The sequence below is a fragment of the Bufo gargarizans genome, chromosome 1 (genome assembly GCF_014858855.1).
Source record: "Bufo gargarizans isolate SCDJY-AF-19 chromosome 1, ASM1485885v1, whole genome shotgun sequence".
Lineage (NCBI taxonomy): Eukaryota > Metazoa > Chordata > Amphibia > Anura > Bufonidae > Bufo > Bufo gargarizans.
The window spans coordinates 289,153,801-289,167,220 of NC_058080.1; the positions used below are offsets into that span (position 1 = coordinate 289,153,801).

Consider the following 13,420-nt stretch of genomic DNA (forward strand, 5'->3'; position numbering starts at 1 on the left):
ACTCAACCATCTCTGGCAGCTCCATAAAGACTGACTAGATTATAGTTCATAGACAAGAAGTCCACTTCATTCAAATGGGGGGTCACAGGACCCGTTCACATAGGTAGGGGTCCCAGAGGTTGCACCCCCTTCAATAATATATTTATCTCCTATCCTTTTTTACAGCACAACCACCTTAATTGAGATTTGCATTTGTAAAAACATGCAGGGGTACAGCTAGTAAGCGGTGGGCACCACAACAAAGCTTAAATCCCCTACACAAAGTCACTTGCTGACACTGACAAACTGAGCTAATAAGCTAAGAAAGACACGCAGAAGACATTTTATAGCATGAATCAAACGTTCCGTCTTACCATGCGACGTGAATTTTAGCAGCAAACAGTGGAAGTAAAGAGACACAGATGTGCCAAGTGCCACTCATTGAGGGTCCTATAGCTGCTGCTTAGGCTGCTATAGTTTAGGAATGCTTAGTGTACAGTTGCAGGCAAGAACTGTCCAAGATCTATACAAATCCTATGCTATAAATCTTATGGAAGGAGACATAAGGTCAAAACTGAGCATGCTGAAACAGGTGGTTGATACTGTAGTCTTCTAGACCATCTACTGGCCACTTGCTAACCACCGAATGGCTGACAATCATCAAACCTGGAACTTCTCAAAATAAACTATAACCATAAACTTAAAAACAGATGTTCTTGTTTTGGTCCAGACTCCAGAGTGGCTATAAGTCTATATTCATTTTTTAAAGAAATATCTAACTAAACTTAACAGTTTGTCAGTACACAACAGAAGTAGGTAATGATCCAGGATGAACTGTCGATATCTCTATGGGGCATTGTTGGCACACTGCATAGCTGATGTTCACAGTTGATTTTCTCAAAAGGGTTGTCCAAGTGTTTAATACTGATAACCTATCCTAAGATAGGTCCCGAGTATCTGATTGGTGGGGGTCCGAGTCCAAGCACCCCTCGCCTTTCAGCTGATTGAAGAGGCAGGTCTCTTTCTAAGCCAGTCACGTTCATTGGTCACATGACCTAGGTGCAGCTTGGTCCCATTCAAATGAAAAGGGCTGATCCGCAATACCAAGCACAGCTATCCAATGGATAATGCTATGCTTGGAGACCGCAGTGCTCACTGGAGTGCTGTAGCCTCTTGAAATAACTGGTGGAGGTACCGGGAATTGGACCCTCAATGATCACATACTGGTGACTTATCCTGAAGATAGATCATAGGTATAAATATAAAACACTCAGAAAACAGTTCACAAAATGGTTGTTTTAATGGGGTTTTCCTATAAACCTTATTTATCACCTATGGTAGGTTCTCGTGATTGGGGGGGGGGGGGTTCCGTTATCATACATTTAACCTGTTCTAGAGAGGTGATAAATGGGTTGGCTCCCAAAGAACATTTAACTTGGGAGGGGTGTGTTACTGGAGGGTCCAGATATTGAAATGATAATCAGTATTTTTCTTAAATAACAGAAATTTAATTATGCTTATTGGGATAAACCGAAGAGAGGTGGGCATGTAAATGGTCAAAAATGGGTCGTCCATTATGGTGGCAAGTTTTGTCACATAGGCCTGATGTTTGTTGCCCTTCTTCATATCCTTTGCATAGCCATTAGGTCAACTTCCTATGCTAACAATACAGTTTCTGTGCACAGGGGAATCCTCTAAGGTTCTCACCACCTAATATGATCTCCTACATGGTTTGTCTCTATGGTATATATGACCTTGAATGTAGCCATATAAATATACCACATGTGTCTATAGAAGAAACAAACTCATTACACAACGGATTTATCGTAAGTTATGGATATTGCACATAATGTGATCTACATTCAGTATGAAGCTAATACAAGAACAGATTATATTCATTGCATTAATATGTATGTTAAAGGGGCACTTCCATCAGAAAGTGGGGAAAAAAATAAATAATACAAAATAAGGTCCTTCCTTTGCAGTAATCTCCCACTAACTGTCAGACCAGGGAGGAGTGAGGGGTGGTGACTCAATAAGAGTACCCAAGTGAACCTTTCTGCTAAAAGTTCAGAAAGAAAATAAGATAAGAGCTTGGACAGAAACTAGAATCCATGGAGTGTCTTAAAAAATTAGATTTAGAAAACCATCCCCCTATTTTGTGTTAAAAAAATACAAAGAATATTCACATATAGGGTAATATGTGATAAAAAAAACTGGAAGGGTGGAAGTGACCCTTTAAAGTATCTGGTTTTTGTTAGGACTGACACTGGATATATGTGAGACAAAGTAGTCATCATGGCAGCGGGGATTGAGTTTTTGATGTGTCAAGGAAACATGGTCTGTGTGTTGGCCGCAACTGCCGAACCAACCGCGGCTCTCCAGACCCAGAATGACTGCATTTATGTATATATAGTGATTTATGAGACAGTTAGTTCCTATCAGATTGCAGGTCTATTGTACTGTACTCACATGATGAACTGACTGCATCAGTGATTTATGATGCAGTCAGTTCCTATCTGAACACGGGTCTATTGTACTGTACTTACATCATCAAGTGAGTACAGTACAATAGACCTGCAAGCGGATAGGATCTGACTATCATAAATCACTATGACGCAGTCAATTCCTCATGTGGGTACAGTACAATAGACCCAAGATTTGATAGGAACTGACTGAAACATCATGATGAAGTCCGTTTGGGTCAAGGGAGCCGTTGTAGGCCCAGGAGATGCGCCCAACACATCGACTGTGTTTCCTGGACCGAGCATGGTCATGTGAATCAGCCCTCACACCACAATTGTAGATTGAATCGATTCAGCCATGTGATTGAGATGCACTACAATGGTAAATGGGGAGATACCTTCCCCACGTTTACTGATAAAGATTAGGATGGAGAAGAAAGCGGACATTATCACCAGGAATGTGTCAGCCCAATCTGGGGGAGGGGGATCCAGTAAAGGAATTCTATTAACTGCACTTTCCACAGGTTTCGAATACAACATAATTCACATACAACAAATTCACAGAGAATTATATTAAATAAACCACTTCTTACTTTATAACATTAAGTACAACTAGAAATTGCTTCTCTACTCTGATTAGTTCCCGGTATGGTTATAATGGTACAAGGCAAAATAATACTGGGCACATGCTGATCTAGTGCATGAAATATGTACAGCCCACACAAATAGCACAGACAGAATCTCCATATTGGAAAAATACAGTTCTCTTTTCTTTCCTTTAAACATATCTTAATATTCATAAACATGCAGCTTAAATTTAAGAAAAAAAATAGATTTTTTTCTTTAATTACAAGTATTAGACAAAGTCTCTCAACACAGTAGATTTTTGGAGGATGGAGACTGCTAGTTACATGCCCCCAGATGGTTCTCTTAGGGTTAGCCCGCAATGAATAGCAAGCCAAGCTTTCATATAAGGCACTTGAAGTTCTTTACAGTGTACAAGGGGAAGGGGATATTCACTTGCATGTCAGTTTGACAAGGCAGATGTGTGATGGAGGCTTGGTCAGATCTTGAAGGAATAATGATGTAATGGTGATGGGTTGTCTTCAGTTGTTGTAACCTGTAGTAGCCTGTATGTGAAAAAAATGAGAGAAATGTTAGAAAACGATGGTGTAGTTTAGTATATGCCAAACCTTCCACCACAATTCATCATTTCTATATACACTGATCAGCCATAAAATTAAAAGTGAATAACATTGAGAATGACCATGTTCACTTGCAGTCCTAAATCCTACACCTTGGCAATCCTACACCAGTTGTTCAAGCTCTGGTGTTGAAAGCAGGAAAAATGGACACGTGTAAGGACCTTGACTGGTTCACAGCATTTTGAAAATGGCAGACCTTGTGGGGAGTTCAAAGTATACAGTGATTATTACCTACCAAAAGTGGTCCCTTGGCTCTTGTCCCGTTGGCTGGGTGCCACTTCCATTATTGAAAACACCGAGAAGTCAGATTCATATATTACAAAAGAATTACCTTTAACCCTTTTCGGACCTCTGGTCTTAAAAAAAAAAAAAAAAGCTGCCAGGTGTCTGCTTTTTTAAACAGCAGACACCCAGGGCTAATGTCTGCGATCGGCAATAATGCCGATGGTAGGCATTTTAATCCTTAGATGCCTTGGAGAAAAAAAAAGGTTTTAAAAAATTATTAGAAATATTAAAATTCAAATCACCCTCCTTTCCTCACAATAAAAAAATTAATATCATGGTTATCGCCAAATAAAAAAAAATGCCTGTACTAATATAAAAATATTTATCTCATATGGTGAATGGCGTAATGGAAAAAAATCTAAATGGCCGATTCAGCATTTTTTTTGTCAGTTCACCTCATAAAAAAAATGGAATAAAAAGTGATCAGAAAGTCATACACACTCTAAAATGGTATAAATAAAAAATTAGCACACACAGCTTCGTAGACCTAACTATACAAAAGTTATGGTTTTCATAATAATGGCAAGGGTCAGTTATACCACAAAACTAATCCCATAAAACTGGCAGAATTTTTTACCAATTCCACACCATTCGGAATTTCCACTACATTATATGGAATAGTAAATTGTGCCATTAGAAAGTACAACTTGCCTTCCATGTGAATGGAAAAGTGAAAAAGTTATGGCTCCAGGAAGGCAGTTAGTAAAAAACAAATAGAAAAATAAAATCGCAAGGTCCTAAAAGAGTTAATTACCGGTCTACTTTTTCTGGTATTAAAGAAGTTCCTTTCTACAATTATATCTATCCCGGTGATTAGCTAATCACTGTGGGTTTGATTTCTGGAACCCACAGCGCTGAGGGAAGGTCCCTCAGGTTGCACATTTCCCCTGCTGCTGTCAAATGAATGGCTGCCCATTGAATGAATGGATTAGTTGGCCCCATCAGAGCAGGTGTCTCCCTCACTTGGTGGCTCTCGGCTCTGGCTCTTAGAGGGGACTCCTGACTGAACTTACAGAAAGGGACTGTCTTGACGATTTTTTTTAATGGTATACCATTATAGTTTTAGTGAAAACATATCGCCCACTGTCACTAGCACTGGTTTTCTAGATTGCTTGAAAAATAGATCCATCAAAATACAATATTAAAGGACTGTGAAGTGAATGACATTTTCTGTGTCCAATGTGACTCAAATCACAGATGAGGACTTTGCACCATTGATTGGAAATAGTCAGTGCATACATCCTCTGGAGACAAATCTGTCCTGGTCCTATGATCAAACAAGTCATCAGTTTCTCCGACAGAACTGTGCTGGAACTGTAATCAGTCCTGGACCTATGTGCTCATCACATGACCAGGAGAGATTGTTATAATCTGGAAGTAAATTATAGTCACCAGATGAATGGTAGGTCTCAATTTTGACTTCATAGAGGTGGATCTAAGCAGGGAAACTCCATCTATGACATCTTAAGGAGACACCTCCTTTAAAGAGCTCCCGTCACAAGGCATATTGCCTAGCAGGGTTGATCCTGCTGATTAAAATACCTGCCTTGTGAAAATCAGTTGAGCTGTTCCCAAGAAAAAAAAAAAAACGCTATTCTGTGTGCAAATGAGGGTTTCAGAACCCTAGAAAGTTGAGGAGCTGATGTGCCACCGTCAGTGCACTGATACCTTCATTTGCATATGGTAATACAATTTTTATTTTTATTTTCAGGAACAATTTTATAGGGTTGATCCTACTGACAAGTGTACTTTAAAGCAAAGCGGAGATAAAAAAAATAAGCAGACATGTCAGTGATAGATATTTTGTGTTGTCTGCCAAATTATTCTTCCACTAAAAAACTGAATGTGTGGAGCATAATGTGCTTTTCTCATATTCTATATATTCTGTACTGTTATAGCTGTTTTATTTAGTGTATTAGTCATCGTGATGTTGTCTCTGATCTACCACTGTTATACTACAAAGGAAACTGTTAGACTCCTATACTATGAGAAGTAACAGGCTTCCCACCACTGTCTGTGCCATAAGAATATATCTACTTCATTTCTTAGATATTAGGAAAATCCCATCAAAGATTTCCTGCCAATTAACCCAGAAAGTGTAATTGTCCGGAACTGGTTTCCAGCACAGAATTACAAGATAATGGTAACTTTCATCAGACTAGAAGCAAAAGACTGAAGCTTACATGGTTGGTCCTGATAGGAATGCTTGGTCCTGATTTAGATATGAGCGAATTTCATGTTATGAAATTTGTTTGCACTTCGTTTGGTGGTAAAGGCAGAATTGCGTTATGGATTCCGCTACCATGGACCATAACGCAATTCTATGACGGAATGTATAACGGAATGCCTTTAGAATTGCCTGCTACCTCTGGCAGTCCCATAAAGAATGAATGGAGTGTCAGGATGCATGCTCGACCTGCTGCTCCATCAAATCAGGGGAGCAGGACCCTCATTCTTGGGATCGGTGGGGGCTCGCAGCAGTAGGTCCCGACAGATCAGCTAGTTACTACCTATTAGGTGGATAGGGAATAACTTCAAATCAACCCCATAAAGCTCTTTTAGATGGGCCAGTGATATGCTGAATGAACTTTCGTAAGAACGAATGTTCCTCATCGCTCAGCATGTTTACGCTGATCAAACGATAAAACACTTGTTTATTGCTGATTGCATCTTTTATATAGACATAAAAATGATTGTTACCTGCACTACTCGCCATGTAAACAGGGGGTTTGAACTCTTCCTATTTTGAGGAGCAAATCCTCTGTCTGTGTAAAAGGACCTTTACTCTAGCTACCAATTTAAATTTAGATCATGCCATTTTTATGTTTTTTCTTACAGTACTTCTAGGATAAAAATTAACTTTTACCTCATTTTATTTACCCCAGGTGCTGCTGGGGATGGACTCTGAACAGTATCAGTTTCCTTCCCCCTCTGGAAGCTAGCAACACAGTCCCTTCTTACTTTCCCTGCAGAAGGAGTCTTCTCAGCTACACTATCATGCTTCTGTGGAGTCTCTGGTCCTTCTCTGACAGGCAGCGCAGAAATCTATTTTTATTGGCTGATCACTATGCAGAGAACTGTCTGTAGGGAAGTAGTGTGACCGGCAGCACCTAGCTCATTCGGTAGATGTGCACATTTCTGTACACTTTGAACACCAGGTGGCGCCATACTATGCAAGTAAAATGTCACAACTCTTCACTTGATCATTTTTTTAACAGCATGTAAATGACAAACATGTTAAGATATATAAAATGTATATAATAATAATTAATTGTAGGGCAACCCCCACCAGCATTACAGGGAAATAAAGTACCCTACTGCAGGGACCCCCAGAATTTAACTGTAATCTGCTACAGAATTGTATTTTAATTCATAGGGCTCATTGAAATTGATGGGGCAAGGAAGCCGGTAGATCTCCATCCAACTAAGAGTAGTGCGTATCCATTTAACAATATCATGTTCTGCTCTACAAACAGGCCCCATAATATAGCAGAGCCCCAATAATATATGAGGACCTGGAAGCATTTTATATGTATGGTAAAATAATAAATTCAGAGAAACATGTTTTTATTCTTCTGAGTACAGTTCTTGAAGTGTAAGAAGAGTGTAGGTTTTAGAAGGCTTTCCAGCCCATCAGCTACCAGAGCGTTGGTTCTGAAGCACATTATATGAAACCCTAACCCTGGGTTCACACCTGAGCGTTTTACAGCGCGTTCAAACGCGCTGTAAAACGCTTAAGACATGAAAACCAATGCTTCCCTATGGAAAGGGTTCACACCTGGGCGTTTTACAGCGCGTACGAACGCGCTGTAAAACGCCCGACGCTCAAACAAGTACTTGAGCTTCTTTGGGGCGTTTTGACGCGCGTTTGTGGCCATAGGACACTGCAGTCAATGACACAAACGCGCGTCAAACGCGCGTTTACTATTACAAAAAACGAGCGACAAAAACGCGTGTAAAACGCGCGTTTGAGGAACGCTCAGGTGTGAACCCAGGGTAAAGCATAAAGTTGTATGTAGATTAATCAATTTGCTAAAATGAAATAAATATCTGAAACATTAAACTGGGATCAGTTCTAACCTGCAGCTCTGTTATAATCTGTCCTAATCTTTGGCACCAAATTTCAAATTCAAGTGAATCATTAAGTAAATAGCGTAAAACCCGGAAAACTCTGAGTATCTGTGTAATTTGTGAGGATGAGGTAAGTTCTCTGAGCACTTACGAGCATCTTGATTCACTTTGTTAAGCTTTTTATAGCATATTCTGTTTTATAACAAAACATAAATCTGTCAACCTCTTCTGGCATTGACATTACTGATAAACGCTGTTGATTAACCCCTTCCTAGCCGGTAATATACTGCTGACTAAAGATGAACAAATTTCCTCAAATTCAATTTGGTTCCAATTCTATCATTCTGGCCATCAGATTCGATTTGGTCCAAATAAATTTGACTCGTATTGACAGTACCCTAATTGCCATGAAAAGCCATGTATGACACTCTGAGGTCTCCTAGGGCTGTATTCAACCACTTTCAAGCTCTTTAATGTGAAGACAGCATTAGTAATGTCAAACTTAAAGCAACATACAGTGGATATAAAAAGTCTACACACCCCTGTTAAAATGTCAGGTTTCTGTGATGTAAAAAATGAGACAAAGATAAATCATTTCAGAACTTTTTCCACCTTTAGGCCTCATGCACACGACAGTTTTTTTTCACGGTCCGCAAAAACGGGGCCCGTGGGTCCGTGATCCGTGACCGTTTTTTCGTCCGTGGGTCTTCCTTGATTTTTGGAGGATCCACGGACATGAAAAAAAAGTCGTTTTGGTGTCCGCCTGGCCGTGCGGAGCCAAACGGATCCGTCCTGAATTACAATGCAAGTCAATGGGGACGGATCCGTTTGATGTTGACACAATATGGTGCCATTTCAAACGGATCCGTCCCCATTGACTTTCAATGTAAAGTCTGGAGTTCTTTTATACCATCGGATTGGAGTTTTCTCCAATCCGATGGTATATTTTAACTTGAAGCGTCCCCATCACCATGGGAACGCCTCTATGTTAGAATATACTGTCAGATATGAGCTACTTCGTGAACCTCAGATCCGACAGTATATTCTAACACAGAGGCGTTCCCATGGTGATGGGGACGCTTCAGGTTAGAATACACTACAAACTTTGTACAAGACTGCCCCCCTTCAGGTGCGGCACCTAAAAGGGGTTAATTGTGCTATCATATTCCCCTGTAAGAGATCAGGGCTGCCAGGCAGCAGGGGGCAGACCCCCCCCCTCCCCAGTTTGAATATCGTTGGTGGCACAGTGTGCGCCCACCATCGCTCCCTCCCTCTATTGTAATAAATCGTTGGTGGCACAGTGTGCCCCCACCATCGCCCCCCCTCCCTCCCTCTATTGTATTAAATCGTTGGTGGCACAGTGTGCCAACCACCATCGCCCCCCCCCTCCCTCTATAGCAGTAACATTGGTGGCAGTGTGCGGCCTCCCATTAACCCCCCCCCCATCATTGGTGGCAGCGGTGTTCCGATCGGAGTTTAATCGCTGGGGCTCCGATCGGTAACCATGGCAACCGGGACGCTACTGCAGCCCTGGTTGCCATGGTTACTTAGCAATAGTACAACAGTAGAAGATTCATACTTACCTGCTTGCTGCTGCGATGTCTGTGACCGGCCGGGAGCTCCTCCTACTGGTAAGTGAAAGGTCTGTGCGGCGCATTGCTAAAGAACTGTCACTTACCAGTAGGAGGAGCTCCCGGCCGGACACAGACATCGCAGCAGCAAGCAGGGGTAAGTATGAATCTTCTACTGTTGTACTATTGCTAAGTAACCATGGCAACCAGGGCTGCAGTAGCTTCCTGGTTGCCATGGTTACCGATCGGAGCCCCAGCGATTAAACTGGGACTCCGATCGGAACTCCGCTGCCACCAATGAGGGGGGGGGGGAATGGGAGACCGCACACTGCCACCAATGTTACTGCTATAGAGGGAGGGGGGGGCGATGGTGGTTGGCACACTGTGCCACCAACGATTTAATACAATAGAGGGAGGGAGGGGGGGGCGATGGTGGGCGCACACTGCCACCAACGATTTATTACAATAGAGGGAGGGGGGGGGGGCGATGGTGGGCGCACACTGTGCCGCCAACGATATTCAAACTGGGGAGGGGGGGGGGGGTCTGCCCCCTGCTGCCTGGCAGCCCTGATCTCTTACAGGGGAATATGATAGTACAATTAACCCCTTTAGGTGCCGCACCTGAAGGGGTTAATTGTGCTATCATATCCCCCTGTAAGAGATCGGGTGCTGCCAGGCAGCAGGGGGCAGTCTTGTACAAAGTTTGCAGTGTATTCTAACTAGAAGCGTCCCCATCACCATGGGAACGCTTCTGTGTTAGAATATACTGTCGGAAATGAGTTTTCACGAAGTGAAAACTTAGATCAGAAAAAGCTTTTATGCAGACGGATCTTCGGATCCGTCTGTATGAAAGCAACCTACGGCCACGGATCACGGACACGGATGCCAATCTTGTGTGCATCCGTGTTCTTTCACGGACCCATTGACTTGAATGGGTCCGTGAACCGTTGTCCGTCAAAAAAATAGGACAGGTCATATTTTTTTGACGGACAGGATACACGGATCACGGCCTCGGCTGCAAAACGGTGCATTTTCCGATTTTTCCACGGACCAATTGAAAGTCAATGGGTCCGCGAAAAAAAACTGAAAACGGCACAACGGCCACGGATGCACACAACGGTCGTGTGCATGAGGCCTTAATGTGACCTATAAACTGTACAACTCAATTGAAAAACAAACTGAAATCTTTTAGGTGGAGGGAAGAAAAAATATAAAAATAAAATAATATGGTTGCATAAGTGTGCACACCCTTAAACTAATACTTTGTTGAAGCACCTTTTGATTTTATTACAGCACTCAGTCTTTTTGGGTATGAGTCTATCAGCATGGCACATTTTGACTTGCCAAGATTTGCCCACTCTTCTTTGCAAAAACACTCCAAACCTGTCAGATTGTGAGGCCATCTCCTGTGCACAGCCCTCTTCAGATCACCCCACAGATTTTCAATCGGATTTAGGTCTGGGCTCTGGCTGGGCCATTCCAAAACTTTAATCATCTTCTGGTGAAGCCATTCCTTTGTTGATTTGGATGTATGCTTTGGGTCGTTGTCATGCTGAAAGATGAAGTTCTTGGAACTGTTCATAATTTTTGGAATTATGGCCATAAAGTTCAACCTTGGTTTCATCAGACCATAACACCTTTTCCCACATGCTTTTGGGAGACTTCAGATGTGTTTTTGAAAAATGTAGCCTGGCTTGGATGTTTTTCTTCATAAGAAAAGGCTTTCGTCTTGCTACTCTACCCCATAGCCCAGACATCTGAAGAATACAGGAGATTGTTGTCACATGTACCACACAGCCAGTACTTGCCAGATATTCCTGCAGCATCTTTAATGTTGCTGTAGGCCTCTTGGTAGCCTCCCAGACCAGTTTTCTTCTCGTCTTTTCATCAATTTTGGAGGGACGTCCAGTTCTTGGTAATGTCACTGTTGTGCCATATTTTCTCCACTTGATGATGTCTTCACTGTGTTCCATGGTATATCTAATGCCTTGGAAATTCTTTTCTACCCTTCTCCTGACTGATACCTTTTAACAATGAGATCCCTCTGATGCTTTGGAAGCTCTCTGTGGACCATGGCTTTTGCTGTGGCACGCGACTAAGAAAATTTCAGGAAAGACCAACTAGAGCAGCTGAACTTTATTTGGGGTTAATCAGAAGCACTTTTAATGATGGCAGGTGTATGCTGACTCCTATTTAACATGATTTAGAATGTGACTGCTTAATTCTGAACACAGCTATATCACCAGTTATAAGAGGGTGTGCACACTTATGCAACCACATTATTTGCTTTCTTCCCTCCACCTAAAAGATTTTAGTTTGTTTTTCAATTGAGTGTTACAGTTTATAGGTCACATTAAGGCTCCATTCACATGTCCGTATGGTGTTTTGCGGATCTGCGGATCCGCAAAACACGGACACGGCAATTGCGGACAAGAATAGGACATGTTCTATTTTTTTCGGGAACGGGAATGTGGACCCGGAAGTGCGGGTCCGCATTCCCGAAGGCGGGCCGCACATCGTTCGGCCCCATAGAAATGAATCGGTCCGCAATTCCGTTCCGCAAATGCGGACCGAAATTGCGGACGTGTGAATAAAGTGTGGGCCTAAAGGTGTAAAAAGTTCTGAAATTATTTATCTTTGTCAAATTTTTTTACATCACAGAAACCTGACATTTTAACAGCGGTGTGTAGACTTTTTATATCCACTGTATATGGCTTTAGGTAAACAGATGGTAGCCGGTGAGAAACAGCCTGTTTAATAACACACTGCGCTGTTGGATTTATGACTTTCAAAATAAAAAAAAGTTCAAAAAATTATCCCTTTGTGGCGGCAGACCTTTCGGTGTTTATATAAACTTGGTGATATCATAGGAAGAAATGGCTTGTTTTATTTTGGTCTAGAAAGTGAAGAATCAATGGCTTTTTGCAAAAGTCGTCAAAAAAATTATCCCTTTTTTGGGAGCAGTTTTAGATTTGTCATACCATGCAAGGTAGAGTTGCTAGCAGAAGATGTGTGGCTGTGTAGGGGTACCCAGAAAAGAGAGGATTGGAGGAGTGGTTGTGACTATAATGGTGGTAGTAGTACTCACAGTTCATGGTAGCAGTCCTCACCCGGGCTCTCCCTAGGCCATGTAGCGAATGGAGGGCGCACATTTTTTACTTCAGGCACACCCTGGATTTGAGGCTCCTGCCTCCTGTTAGGTGGGAGTTCCCTTGATGGTGAATGGTTAAAAGGGTGCAAAGCAGGAGATCAGGGATGTTGAATATTGAAGACAAAGACAAAGCCCAGTTTAGTGATGAAAATGAGCTTGCTTCTCCTAATGGCTGTGTATAGGCAGTGGCAATGATGGTAGTGGTAATCCCCGATTCTTGTTCTAAGCACTTTGCAATCTTTCCAAATTGACCACAGGCATGCAAGTCTCTCAAAAATGTAGTAGGCACCAGAGGCTACAACCTGTTCCACATGCAGCAAAGTCCAAGGATCTTTAATGTCCCTGCACATGAACTCACCTGGTCCCAGTGGCGTGACGGGGGGGGGGGGGGGGGGGGAAGGTCCGCCCCGGGTGCCGGCTCTCACGGGGGTGCCACTGCCAGGCCCAGAAGCAATGAGCGCTTCCATCATTACAGGTTTTTATGTGCTAACTTTGGGGGACATGGGGACATGAGGGGGGTGCACAAAGGAGGACATGTGGGAGGGAAATATGGTGGGATACTGTGTGGGGCAAATTATCATGGGAGGGATTACTATGTGGGGGTAGTAATTATGGGAGGGATTACTATATGGGCAATGTGGAGGAAGCTACTGTTGGGGACACTACTGTATGGGGCAGTGTGAGGGAAATACT

The 13,420-nt window shown here is 42.4% G+C and overlaps 1 protein-coding gene across 2 annotated transcripts in view; it reads right to left on the minus strand.

The window, feature by feature from the left end:
- Nucleotides 1–2,548: 2,548 nt before the first annotated feature.
- RBPMS (RNA binding protein, mRNA processing factor) overlaps nt 2,549–13,420 on the minus strand; it is a 238,605-nt gene continuing 227,733 nt past the window's right edge. For both annotated transcript variants that reach the window (XM_044304518.1, XM_044304512.1), the window contains one exon: nt 2,549–3,574. The gene's annotated coding sequence lies outside the window, so the exon portion shown is untranslated. The remainder of the gene's footprint in view (nt 3,575–13,420) is intronic.